This window comes from Peromyscus californicus, unplaced genomic scaffold (genome assembly GCF_007827085.1).
Source record: "Peromyscus californicus insignis strain IS unplaced genomic scaffold, ASM782708v3 Scaffold_7__1_contigs__length_154581171, whole genome shotgun sequence".
NCBI lineage: Eukaryota > Metazoa > Chordata > Mammalia > Rodentia > Cricetidae > Peromyscus > Peromyscus californicus.
In genome coordinates, this window is record NW_026294595.1 from 60,798,645 (window position 1) to 60,813,684 (window position 15,040).

The window sequence follows — 15,040 nt, forward strand, 5'->3', positions numbered from 1 at the left end:
ATTCTGAGAGAGGAATGCTCAGCTTAAGAGGTTATACAGGGGAATGAAGACTCTCTGGGATCAGGCTAAAGACTATGTTACATTCTGACACAGCAAGAGCAATATTCTGCCCATACCCTGAGAATGTATGAGGCTGAATTAGAAAGACGTGGACTAACTTGTCAATGGGAAGGAATTCCTAGACGTGACAGTATCCAGGCTGTGCCATTGTTACTGTTCACTGATCTTATCCACGTCTACAGTGGGAGAGCAACACATGAGACAGAAAGGTGGCATGAGAAGTGCAGTTTGGTGAGAAACAGAAGGTGAGTTTGGGGTTTCTGACAACGTGGGCGTGAATGCAGCTGGAATTGTTAAATAGACTAGCACATCAAAGATAAATGTTTTTGCTCTGCTCTGGGACATTAAGAACAGTTTCCTGAGGGCAAGACCACACTGTCTCCTCATCATGAAAATCAGTATAAACCATTTTTCTTTTAAGTCACTTTTGCTAGGCATATTGTTACATCAATAAGAAGAATAACACAGGGTGAATTGATTTTTTTTCTTTTCATTTTATGACTAAACCTGATTTTGGAAAAAAAAGAAACACAAAACACTGAACTAAGTTGAGTGTTAAACACAGTGTTAAAAGAAAATCGCTTAAATTGTCACCAAATTATAAAGGGTTGCTATTGGGATAGTTTATACTCTAGAACTGGTAACATTTTTTCTAATATCTTGCACAACAACTACACAAAGATTAGTGTTTTTCAGAAGGTTGTATTTTCTTCTTTAGTAACTCATGTGTGACATATAATACTTTACAATATAAAATAGTTGTCCTAAGTGGACAAACTGATCTTACTAAAAAATATGCCTAGGTTTGTTCTTAGGTTTATATTGTTAGTATGTTTAAGTATATGTTGAGTCTGTTATAGAGACAATGCATTTGTTATTGTTTTTGTAATATGTTATGAGTAGTATAATTTGTTCCTAAACTCTTCATTTATTTCCATTTGAAGTATTCATTTCAAAGTGTGTATGACCTTATCTCAGTACAAAATTTTCACACTAATAAGAGCAAACACAAAACCTCTTTTCCTTTAACTTTTTTACAATAGCAAAAGAAAATTAAATGTTATCATTCAACGTAAGAAATTTAACATTAAGTATACCCATTGAACATTTTCAAATTTAGTATTGATAAACTTTAAAACATTGCTATTGAATACAGCCTTTTAAATCTGATTTCATTCTTCTTGGCACCTACGTGTACATGGAGTGATAGCACAACCATTTAGCATTCTCTTTAACCTTCTTACAGGTTGTAGTTGGGTTTTGTTTACATGGTTAGCTAGGTTGTTGTGGCAGTAGAGGAGCATTTTTATTTTTTTAAAGTTTACTTCACATGGACCGGAATGTGAAGAGGTCTCTTTGTGGTATTTGGGGAAATAATAACAGACAGGATTCATGGGAAATACATACCAGTTTGACTTGTTGATATGAAGCTCTATATAAGATTCCATATATCAGAATTTATATTATAATAGTCACAGAAATGGAGAATGGACTGTGAGTTATGGTCTAGAGAGCTCTGTGCCCCAGAAGGAAGAGCTCAGAATCCTGGGCAGATGCATGTCACTTAAATATTTGTTTGGGCAGAAACACAATAATCGTGCTACATGTAAGCATATAGAACCTCTGTAGAAAGGGTTTTTTTTATTTCAGATTTTGTAAAATTTGCTTTCTTGCTTTTAGAGCATGTTTCCTTACCTTCTAATCTATTTATGTTTTATTTGGAGAAATTTGCTGCATAGAATGTCCAGGAAATGCGTTCGCTGTGTTCTCAGCAAGCCTTGTTCATTTGGGGACTTTCCACGGTCCCCAAAGCCTATTTTAAGTCTTTATTTATTGCACAGCAAGGGAATGCAAAACAAAAGGCAGAAACAAAATGAAACGACAACAACAAAAATCACCTCAAGATTTAAACTTCATCTTTTCGTGTCCTCCTGATCTCAATCACCAAGCAGGAACAGTTTGTTTTTTATAGTAGGGCTCTTATGTACTATATTTCGTATCCTAGTTCCCATTCCAAGATGTAGAGCTTTGGTTTATTTAATAAATAAATAATAAATAAATGGTAATAAATACATTTTTAGATGGAGTCTCACTCCATACTCAGGCTGGCGCAGAATTCACTCTGTAATCTAGCCTGGTTGTGAACTAATAGTGACTCTCCTGCCTTTAGAGTGCTGGGATTGTAGGTGTGAGCTACCAAGCCTGGGTTTGAAGTTTTAAATAAAAGTGTTTTTCTTTCTAGGTAAATCTGAATGATTCCAGGTGTTGCCTGGCATTTATCCAAATAGACCCTTGGAATCCTAAACAGGATGATAGAAACACTGACTAGTTGCATAATGACTTGCAATGTTAGAGGTAAAACTAAAAATTATAAAATGTTAAAGTTAAAAACTAAGTCACAGGAGGACCACAAACAAAAATTCCATTATTAGGAAGCTAGCTTCTGTCTGAAGCAGAATTGCTATTTGCTTGGTCTTTTTTTCCCCCTCTTGGACTTCTTACTAAAGCAACTTAATCTGGTATAACAATTCTCTCAGTTTAGCAAACAGGAGACTAGAAAAAGTGACGTAACACGACAGTAGCATATGGTTTGGGGACAGGGGGACGTTTAGCTTGAATTCACCTCCCATCTCATGCCCCCTTCTCTCCAAGGCACCACCCTGCTTCCCATAGGCAGTGTTTAAGATGAGCGAACGCTTTCCCACTCTCTCATATACTGAAAGTTGGCATTTGTTTAAAAAGAGCAAAAAGCCAAAACAAACACAAGAGACAGCCTTCTTTCTCTGTGTTTTGTCAGCTGATGTCAACTTTTGCTTTTAAAACTGAAGATGAGTTTCCTGTTAGCCAGAAGGTCCTAGCAGAGCTCCCACGTTCTTCAAGGGAATCCACTTTCCCCTGTAACTGGGTCCACCAGCTAAAAATGTGGTATTCATTGTTTCCTTTTTTTCCCTGCCAAACATTGATGAGGTGAAGCTAAAAGACCAAAACAAACCAAATAATATGAAAAAGAATCCAAGAAAACCAATGAAAAACCCCAAACTCCAAACAACTCTTTTATTTCTCTTGAAGCTGAGAACAATGAAAGAGATGAAAACCCAAAGTTAGGTCTTAGGTGGTTCCTGGATGGCTATTCTGAGCCTACAAACAAATGCCCAGAAAGAATAGAACTCGTGGGAAAAACTTGAAGCCATTTGAATGCACGCACATACTAGCCTAAAAATCTAAGTGCTCTGATCATAATGCAAAGTTGAATGACTCCCTTAGTCAATTTTACCTATCTGGAGACTTGTCTCTTTGGGAGAATTTTTTCTTTGAACGGTTTTGTTTTGTTTGTATCTATTTATATAGGTGGGTGTTACTTTTGCTCAATTTAAGGAGCAGGTTAAAGTAGCTGAGGTCCTCCACAGAATTTTATAAGAGGAAAATAGTTTAATGCCCAATCTAGCTGTTTCTGGGAACTGTTTAGGCATTGTACTGTCCAACATACGGAGACAAACCAGAGATTGTGGAATTTCTCAAAGCAGCTCGAGGAAAGCTGTTCCTCCATGTACAGCTAACATTTAATGTTACAAATTTTCAAGCAGTTTTCCCAGTCTAGGTGGGTAGTTTAGTAACTCCTAAGTGTTACTGTCTAAGGGTAGGAGAATCGGCTTGTGTCAGGGCCCATTGCTTAAGCTGGAACTTCACTGCCGTATTGCTGTCTGTAACCCTTTAACAAGACACTACATTCTTCAATCTGCCAGAGTTAAGTGCAATTCTGACGCTTGAAATACCTTACTGGCCAGCAACATAAAGCTTTCAAGTGAATAGGAGCTGAGTGAAATTTCTGGGGAGGCCAGGCAGGCATGACAACATGCTTTAAGAGTCTGCGAAAATAGATTTGGACCATACACAGTATTTCTCACAGTACATAACACCATTAAAGACCCGACTTGTAGCATTATTGAAACCAGATGATCCAAATCTTTGTGGATGGTTATCCTGTCCATATCTACATTTTCCACAGGACAGACACAGCCAGTGACCTCTGGGTGCTTTAAGAAGGCAGAATATGCCATTGGTAAGACATCAGAACCAGCTATTGGGAAGGATCGTGCAAGGTGGCTCGCCCTGATCAGGAAAATAGAGAACGAGGTGGGAAAACAGACTTCACAGTTATTTAATTCTCTCTATGCTGCTGTTGTGACAAGGAATTTTACTATGGTCATATTCCTGTTCTCTAATCTGCTAATTCTAAACTCGAGTTCGGTATATGAGTGGGAACCACATCTGCTTTTATTTATCTGTTTATTATATTGACCTCAGTATTGTCTGCGCATAATATGCACTTTCCTTAAATCACCCTTTTTATTATAATTTACGTAACAATAGATCTAGACTTTAAGGAGAAAGCCTTATACAGGAAGGTGTGTTTTCTAGCCATTGCAACCCCCCAGCAATCATTCTCCTGACTTCTCTTCCCTTGGGATAGCGCTGGCTGCAGTAACCATGTAGTGCGCACTGATTGTCTTTTACAGCTCAGACGACTTTTAAAATCATATTCCTTCTTGTGATGCCATCATTGCGGTCCGTTTTGGTCTTGAGTAGTCCTGCCGAGCATGATCCATTTAACCTTCGGATGAACCTTAAGATGTGGCTAGAGTACCGTGGAAGTCCACAATGAATAAAGATGCTGTCAAATTTTGTTTGCTGCTGGAAAACGTTTTCTTTCTCTTAGGTAACTATATAGGAGTGAAATTCCTGGACAATTTGGGTAAATGTAGATGTAACTTTATAAAAACAGCAACAACAAAACCCAACCTCCAGATATTTTCTTAAAATTATCAGCAGTTTTGTACCAGCACATGTGTGTGTGTGTATGTGGAGTGCGGGTATGTACACATGTGTGCTTATATGTGGGTAGGCTTCTGTGTGTACAGGTGAGTGTGCACCTGCTCATGTTGATTGACATTGGGTGTGTCCTCCATCACTCTCCAATTTATTTCCTGAGGTGAAGTCTCTTGCTGAATGCAGAAGTTGCCCTTTTGGCTGGTTTAGCTAGCCAGCTTTTCCTGGGTCTCCTTTATCAGTCTCCCAAGCACTGGGATTACAAAGGGACTTCCACATTCACCTGGCTTTTTTGCGGGTATGGGGTCTACACTCTGGACCTTATGCTTGTAGAGTGAGAGCTTTACCTGCTGAGCCATTGCCCAGGGACCAAATTTCAGGCTTTCTTTAAAAATGTGAGTCATTTAGTTCTGATTTTAATTCATATTAGGCCAACGAGGAAAGGCCTTGGGCAGCTTAGGCACATTTTCTAGTCATTCATGCAGCTTCCTGTTCCAAAGCTTCATTGGACATTCTCATTTTCAAATGCGCTGTATTATTGAATTATGGGAGTTATTTATATATTTCAGACAAATTCCTTTGCCACATGCCTATATTGCTCATGTTCTCTGTACAGGACAGGTAGTTTTCTCTTCTTTTCTTTTTTTCCCCAGAAGTGAAAAGAGGATTTCTATTTTAATTTGTTATTGCTTGGCACTGGATTCCGAATAACAGATACACAAGCTGTTTCCATCAAGTTCTTTGAAGTGTATCAGCAAAGTTCTTTCTTTCTTTCTTTTTTTTTTTTTTTGGTTTTTCGAGACAGGGTTTCTCTGTGTAGCTTTGCGCCTTTCCTGGAACTCACTCTGTAGTCCAGGCTGGCCTCGAACTCACAGAGATCCACCTGCCTCTGCCTCCCGAGTGCTGGGATTAAAGGCGTGTGCCACCACTGCCTGGCCAACAAAGTTCTTTTAAACTGTCAATCTAAGTGCAAGCTTCCACAATTACACAATTAAATCCTTCCAGATAGCTGTACTCTATCAGTAACAAATTAAACTCTATTTTGTTGATAAAAATTATAGCTAGCTTTCAATCATAATGAGTGTTTACTTTTTTTTTTTTTTTTTTTGGTTTTTCAAGACAGGGTTTCTCTGTGTAGCTTTGCGCCTTTCCTGGAACTCACTTGGTAGCCTAGGCTGGCCTCGAACTCACAGAGATCTGCCTGCCTCTGCCTCCCGAGTGCTGGGATTAAAGGCGTGTGCCACCACCGCCCGGCGAGTGTTTACTTTTATAAAAACATTCTTCTGTTAGGTAACTCATAGGAAGTCACGATTTTTTAATCAGCAAAATTTGTTCTTTCACAATCTCATATGTGTATACTCTATTCTGGTCATTCTCTTCTCCAATCTTCTCCTGTGTTTTTATTTTTATTTTCTCATTAGCATTTTTCTATTGAGTATGAAGGTTTTCTTTTGATAAAGTCTTATTTATCTTTCTATTCAACAGTTTGTTTATTAACGTAATTCTTGAAGAAGTCTTTGTCTCCTTACACAGATCTATTTACACAGGTAATCATTAATGTCCTTAGTGATCATCATGGTTTTTTAGCTTCAATGTATCTGTGTAGCTTATATAAACTTAACTTCTGTGTGTGATGGGAGGTGGGAGACTGAGAGACAAAGAAGGAATACCTTTCAAGAAACCTAAAGATAGCTCTCAACCCAGAAGTTGTAAGAAAAAGCATGTGTGGCAGCAATTGATTTTTTTATATTGTTCTGGCTCCTTTTCTAGTAAAATGTTCCATGAAATCTTATTAAAGTCGCTGCTTGGTCTCTAAGCCAGCATTGCATGCTGGGAAGCGGAACAGGAGAGACAATTCCCTCTTCCCTAGCACACAGCCCTTGCAAACATTTGGAGAACACTGTGGTGGGAACAGCAGCATCATGAGGGAGGCCAGGACCCACAGCTGCTATAAACACAGGACAATGGCTCTAGTCATGTCTTAAGAAAAATCTGGAACAAATGAGCCCAAGTGACTCCACTTTTAAGTGCAAGGGGAAAGGATTTCATGACTCTTTAAAACATCTGGTAGGCATTGGAAGATGAATAGATTCTTGCATTTGGATTATGGGCAACCCACAGTACTATAGTTGGAGTATTAGCAGAATATGGGATTCTTATAAACTCTCTGGCCAGCAAACCTAAGGATCTGGAGTACATATCCATTAAGAAAAGCATAAAATGTAAATATCATAGTAACATAAATGTAAATGTCATAGCAAATGTAAAAATCATAGTCACAGGCTCGAATGACATAGATTTTTTTCTTCATTTAATGGTGGCTTTTGGGGAGAGTGTGGTGAAGACACTTCCTAATGTCTTAAGTAAATTAGAGGTAAATGATATGTAAACTCCAATAGTAACACTTTACAGCAAGGTCTCTTGACCTCGCCAACAGTTGACTTTCAAGGAATAAGGGAGGGAGGAGAGGAGAAAGGGAAGATATAAAAGGTGGGAGAGAAGAAAAGAGAGAAAGGGGAGAGGAGGGCATGAGATATGACAAAATATACGATGTTTCAAGATATATTTAAAACTATAAATATCTGACATCTGCAAACCTATAACCATCATTCAGGAATTGATAATAAACTAATTGTGACTTGTTTGTCTCTAATAATTATTACATGGTTGATTTGTGGATTGCTACTTTGGGATTTTTTATAACGAAAAATTTTAAAAGTATAAATAGATACTTGAGAAATTACTCAACTGGGAAAGATAAGTTAAAATTTTGATAAAACCTGTGCTTTGAACACATTTTAAAATTCCTCTAAGCTTAGTATAAATAAGGTGAAAACTCATTTTATGTTTTGTGTAATTATTACTTGTCAGTCATAACTATAGATACTGTTCTGTTTCTAAAATAAAGTTTCATTATTTTCCTAAAGTGACACATCAGGATGTTACCAATGCAATGCACAGCATCCACAGTTATGAGAAGTTTTGAATTTTATCCAATTACTCATTCCTTATTACTTTTAATGCCAGTTTCTCTGAAGACATATAAATAGTTATGTGTTTTACTCAGAAGAAATGTATCAGACATGCTGATAACAGAGATGTTTCCCAGTTGAAGTGTTAAGAACCTGAGGATAGGGGTCTTTGCGGACAAAGATGTGTTCAAATTAGTCTTTGCTTTATCAACTCTTTGTTCATCTGTAACTCCTGATTCTGACTGCATTCTCATGTCAATGTGACTATGTGATTGAGATAATTAATTTAGTGTGCAATGAAGGTAACGGAAACTAGATAATCAGTACTAAAAATTATTAATGCTGACATAAAACACAGCTCTTAGCTCAAAGGGAATATTTGACAGTTGATTCTGAGCCAAGTATGAATAACCATGGCCTGGAAGCTGGATCCAGGGTTCCCTGAATGACATATTCTACTATGGAAGTGGCTATATATATTTTTTACAGTCACAGAAGAAAGGAAACTCATAAATCAAGACATTTATCAATACTTTAGGGGATACCAGGTGTCACAGCAGAGAATTCTCTGTCAGTCAGATGTGGGAGTAGCAAAGAGTGGATATTAGGTAGACTAAAGATAGCCTAAGATAATTTTAACTATGGATAGGCAACATTCCATTTCTCAAAAACCACTGCTTTCTAATCAAGCAATCAAACTTGTAGAATCTCCAACATAGTTTGAGTTTTCCACCCCCACCTCTGGGAACTTCAGTTCATAATAGCTAATAATACATATGTCACTGCATTCAATGTTTGATAAAAAGTCCATTTAATCCTGTCAATGGCCAATGAATGAGGTTGATGCAACACTTCCATTTTGCAAGTAAAACTGGGCATGAGAATATTAAATAAAAATGAGAAAAAGAAGGAGATAAGGAGTGACTCTCAGTAAAAAATGACATTCCCATGTTAGTCATAATGCTGGTTCTTCAATACATATATATTTTTTCACTTAGTAAATGTTTTTAAATATTTCACTTTCGAAAGTTCTAGCTTTTTATCTTTCTTAGAAAACATAAAAACAGTAGTTTACCTCTATGTCAACTATATAACAAAAATTTTGAATTAAACAAAAAATTCCCAAGTATTATAGAATAGTAAAGCACTATTATAATTTGGAGTACATTAAATAAAATGCCCAGTTTGAGGTAAGGGGGTGGATTAGGTGAGTACATAGAGATTTCATCTTTGTGAGTTTAGAGCATCACTGAATATTCTCATTTAGTGCCATCTTAAAGATCAACTCATTGATACACAGGCATGTGTTGGGGAATAACTGTTTCCTCTGGATGCAACATGACCTTTGTCATGGAGCAGAGAATTCTGTGGTGACCTACAGAATATCTTGGCCCTGTAGTCATGGCAACAAAAAAATAAAATAACACAGCAGGTATATTGTAGTGATAATGAGGCCATTAAAATACTAGTAGAAAGAAGAAGAGTCACCAGACCTTTACTTGTGATTTTAGACTCTACTTGTCCCCACCTGTCCCGTTTCACATACTTTTTTTTTTGGTTTTTCGAGACAGGGTTTCTCTGTGTAGCTTTGCACCTTTCCTGGAACTCACTTGGTAGACCAGGCTGGCCTCGAACTCACAGAGATCCGCCTGGCTCTGCCTCCCAAGTGCTGGGATTAATGGCGTGCGCCACCACTGCCCGGCATCCATTTTACATACTTTTGGAGGATGGTACTAGAGTATACAGAATGCAGTAGAAGGCTAATTAAGATTGCCTCCATCAGTGCAGTTTCTGGGACATGGTCATCCATGATGAGTAGGACTTTCTGATAATGTAAGTGCTATTGGCCACCTATTCTCCTGTAAATAATTCCTCATCTGTGTTCCTATAAGATCAAGACACATTGCCTCACCTAGCTGAACTTAGGTAGTCATATCTTTAATCTGTCATTGGTTCCCTATCTGGGGTGAATAGATGTTTGTTCATGTCTCCCTAGGGAAAGAAACACAACATGAAAAGAGAGAAATTTTAGAAAACAGGTTGAAGTTGAAGAGGAAATTCCAGTTCATATCACGACTACATTCATGGATCTTTTTCTTTGCTATTGATGAGCTGAGAATTAACGGATGTCCTTGTTCTGGTATGTATCCTGTCAGCTCTTTACTAATAAGATCAAAATTCTCTGTCTTCTGTTTCTGATTTTTTTTTTGGTTTTTCGAGACAGGGTTTCTCTGTGTAGCTTTGCGCCTTTCCTGGAACTCACTTGGTAGTCCAGGCTGGCCTCGAACTCACAGAGATCCGCCTGGCTCTGCCTCCCGAGTGCTGGGATTAAAGGCGTGCGCCACCACCGCCCGGCTCTGTTTCTGATTTTTATCACTGGGTAACACATTCCTTGGATCATACAAACTGTGGTCCAGTCTCCGGTCTGTCCACTTATTCCTTAGCTGCTCTTTGAATCCTTGTCTTACCCTTATTATTTCCTTGTGGGAACAAATGGTCTGGAACACTAAAATGTCCACGAAGATCTAAAGGAATACTTCAACCAGAAGAAGTATGTCTTCTTAAAGAAGGAAGATGTCATGAGTGGTTCCAATGTTCAGGAAAACCAACCAGGCAAACAACTAACCAACTTATTGTGGAGCCAGTGGCCATTGCCAATGACCTAGGATGATCTCCGCCTGACTTTCTTTGTTTGCTCTAATTGTCCTAACAAGAAACTCTGGACCTGCTGTTAGTTATGAACCAGCTAGTTGTGAAATGAGTCTTGCTCAATTCTTAATACACGCTAACAGAACTTTTAAAGATATTATTTCTGTCATGGTAAAACACACATAAAATTGACAATTTTAATAAAAGTGTGTAACCAATGGTTTTAAATATATCAACACAGAAACAGTCACAACCATCCACTGGAAGGATTTTGCATCATCTGAAACTAAAATTTTGATAAACTCCAATTGATATTGAAGTTGATTAGCACCTTCACATTTTTACATACTCTAGCTCCTGAAAATGCTTGTTTTGGTTATCAGATTCATATAAAAATTGATCTTACAGTATTGGTCATTCTGCATTTACTTTATTTTACTTAGTATAACACCTTCCAGATTTATTAGTGATATGGAAAAAGGTAGGACCTTCTCTTCCTCATCCTCTTGCTCCTTTTTGTTGTCTTCCTAATATATCACACTGTCTTCATTCATCTATCAATGGACATCATTTCAATATTTTAGCTATTATGACTAATGATATAAGAAACATTGAAATAGAAATAGTGCTGTAAAATTATTGCTTCATTTTCTTTGGATATATCCAGCAGTGAGATTTTTTTTAGATAGTGATTTTACCTTTAAGTCTTTGAGGAACCTTTGTGTTCTTTTCCATAATGGCAGCACTAATTTCCATTCCTGCAATAAGGGACTGTGGTTCCCTTTCCAACATATTCTTACTAACACCTGTTGTCTCTACTTTTCACGACAGCCATCTTTACTGGAGTGAGGTAAGGCATCACTGAAGTTTGATTTGCTTTTCTGTGATAATTATTGATTCTGGGTATTGTATATTTTCTTTGGAGTCTATGTCCATTAATTTTTTATACATCTGTGTATTTGCATGCACATGCTATGTGCACATGTAGAGGTCAGAAGACAACTTGTGGGAGTCAGTTCTTTCCTTCCACCATGTGGGTTCTGGGGGTTGAGCTCATGCGGTCAGAACTGGAGGCAACTGCGCTTACACACTGAGCCCCCTTTCCAGCCCTACTTTGTCCATTTGTCCTGAACTTCTTTTGCTTGTTTGTTTGTGTGTGTGTGTGTGTGTGTGTGTGTGTGTGTGTGTACATGCATTCTATATTTATTTTATTTATTAATTATTTATTATCAGGCAGATGATTTACAAATATTTTATCTTTCTATAGACTTTCATTTCAGTTTACTTGGTTTGATGTGGCCTTGCTTACTTTTGCTTTTATTGCCTGTGCTTTTGGAGGCGTTTTTGAAAAATCATTGCCAAGACCAGTGTGAGGAGACTTAACTCATGATCTCCGAGGGCTTCTACCCCGGCAGATTTTATATTTAGTATTTAACCCATTTTGAGTTTTTTTTTTCCATTAAAAATTATTTCTGTGATAGAACCACCCTATGTAGTTTAGGCTGTCCTTCAAATCAAACTGCCCTACTTTATCCCCACAAGTGCTGGAATACAGGAATATCACCATGCCTGGTGCTTGAGTCGTTGTTGTATGTGGTATAATACAAGCTCCAATTATGTTCTCTTGTATGTGGAAATCCAGTTTTCCCAGATCTACTTATTGATAGACTTCTTTTTACCCATTGTGTGTTTTTGGTGCCTCTTTAAAAGTTTAGTTAACAGATACATTCAAGCTTTACTTGGAGCTTGTATTTTATTTTTATTTGTTTGTTTTGTTCATGTGTATATTTCTAGGGAAGTATTACACTATTATTCCCACACTAGGGGATGTGATATTACCCAGTTTGTTTTCCTTCCTTAAAACCATTTTGACTACTTAAGGTTTTTGTGATTCTATATGAACTTTAAGGGTTTTTTTTCTATTTCCTTGAAAGCCACTGGAATGCTGATAAGGATTATAGTTGCTAAGTTTGACATAAAATTGCCTCCTTACATTTTAACTTTTTCTTTTACTATTACTTCACACATTGCTATGTAAACTTACTCTGTAAGCAGACTGTAATGAACTCTTGTAACAAGCAGTAGAGTCTTAAATAATCATGGCAGGCTAATTGTTCCAATCACCAGTAAGTCAAACAGAGCTGTAAACAACCAGGGTGTGTGTCCCTCGTCTGCACCCCATTTCCACTTATGTGCATAACTCCATTTTCTATTATTATAAATACAATCTAGCTACATGGAGAAACAGGGCATCCTGAATCATTTTTGTTTTGACTCTTTCCTGATGCTAGAGTAGTAAGTAAAATTAATTACAATGTACAAAACCTGATTTGTTACATTGTCTTTAACATTTTAAATCTGAAGGTTACTTTGGGTGCTCTTGGTATTTAAATACTAATTGTTCTAATCTTGGAATGATGAGGTTTCCATGTATCTGAGCCTTCGGTTTCTTCAATTTCTTACCAGTTTCAATGCATGGATCTTTTACCTCCTTTGTTAGTTGTAGTGTTTTCTGATGTTTTTAAGAAAAGGAACAGGAAACAGAAAGAGTGTAAGATCCAGAAGGGATGGAGGACACCAAGGAAACAAGGCCCTCTAATTCAACAGGATGGATGCACATATGAACTCACAGAGACTGAGGCAGCATGCACAGGACCTGCATGGATCTACAGCAGATGGAGTCCTAGGGCTGAAAGGAAATGTGGACACATGACCCCATCCATCCCTGACTCAGAAGCTGTCCCCAGTTGATAATCAAGGGAGTCTCACTGGGGAAACAGACTACTCTTAAGGGTAGACAGCATGCCCAACAGGAGGTGGCCATCAGAAAAGGAGCTCAAGGATATCTTTGGAGATTCTTTGTCTTATAATCTCATGTCAATGCTTTAAATTTTTAATCCGTATATATAGACATACACACACGTGTATATACCCTTTTTACTCGGCATGTCTTTTGCATATATATTATGTCTTCCAGTTTAATGTTCTTATGGGATTCCTGAGTGTGTGAATAAGTGGGTCTGTGCATCTATGTCTGGTTTTTGTACCTCTTCTTGGGCTCTTTTTCTTCTATTTGTTTGCTTTATCCTATTCTGAGTTGTTAGTTTTTGTTCTATCTTATTATATTTTATTTTATTATTATGCCTTAGAAGCCTCTTTATTTTCTAATGAGAGACAGAGAGGGGGTTGATACAGGTGGGAAGGGAGGTGAGGACGGACTGGGAAGAGTAGAAGGAGAGGAAGCTGTAATCCAGATATGTTATTGAGAAAAAAAATCTATTTTCAGTGAAAGGAAAAAAATAAAAAGATTATCTATAAAATATCCAGAAGTATTGGCTTCCTAGGTTCTAATTTAGCTTATTGTGTAATTCTTTGGTTTTATAATTTGCTTCTGTGTTTCATCTACTTAAATCATAAATTCATTTTTACATTGCAATCATTCTCTTTTCTGCTCACTATGCTGAGTTAAAATTAAAAGCAGAAGCCTGTTTTTGGTTCTAGAAAGCCTTTTATTCTATAAGGCAAGTTTCTTAACAAAAAAACAATAGACTCTTCTTTCCTTTAAGTTAACACACACCACCTGGTCAAAGGCGAGGCCGCCATTCATCATCTTAAACAGAAAGTTGATTTTACTGTTTGCCAATTGCAGGAAAGCTGAGCTTGTGTGGACTTCAGTGTCACTGAACAAAGCACAGAGATGTGTGTACTAGTGTGAGACTGTCATTGACCATTTAGATCAATGGTTACTTGTTTCTATGGCCAAAGAACAGTCAGTCTTTTCTTAGGAGAACAGAAACCTTTCATTCTGGCTCTTGTTTTGGTTGTTCAAAGTCTGCCTCTGTGAGCTGCTTCTCTATATGTTGGTGAGTCAGTGTGTATTTCTGCCCTACCCACTCAGGTGAGGGTGTTGACCTGTCAGGTAGTGAATTACCAACAGCCTGGCAAACAGAGGCGCTTCCTTTGGGGGCACAGTCCCACTCATCTGTGTTCTCACGGTTTCCTTGGTACGAAAGGGGGCAAATGGTTCTTTCTCAGTTTTCTGGTTATTGCTACACTGATAAAATCATTTTAGTATTTTTATAGCTATAGTAACATTTTGTGTATTTTTCTATTATGAGCCTTTCTGCAAAGTGCTCAGTGGATTTAAAAAATATTGTTTTAATAGTTGTGCAATGAAAAAGTTATTCATTTGCCCTTCTTCTCACTTGAATAGTTTTAGGTTCCCATTAGCAGAAAAATACTTCTTAGGAATTTACCCTAAAAGGAAGAATTGGTTTTTTTTTCATATTATTAACAAATAAGACTTCATAAGTTTCAGTGTTAATCAAATTAATAAGTTAATTCAGAATTATTTATTAATAAACAGAAATATTTTGATTGTTTATTAGTATTATTCATTAAGGTGGATTTTTAAAAATTATCATCTATCTATGGTCCTTTCTAATATAAATGAGATGACCCATGAACTAAAATTCCAAGTTAGCATGATAAAAGACATATTTGACTCATTACTTAAAATTTTATTAGGCATA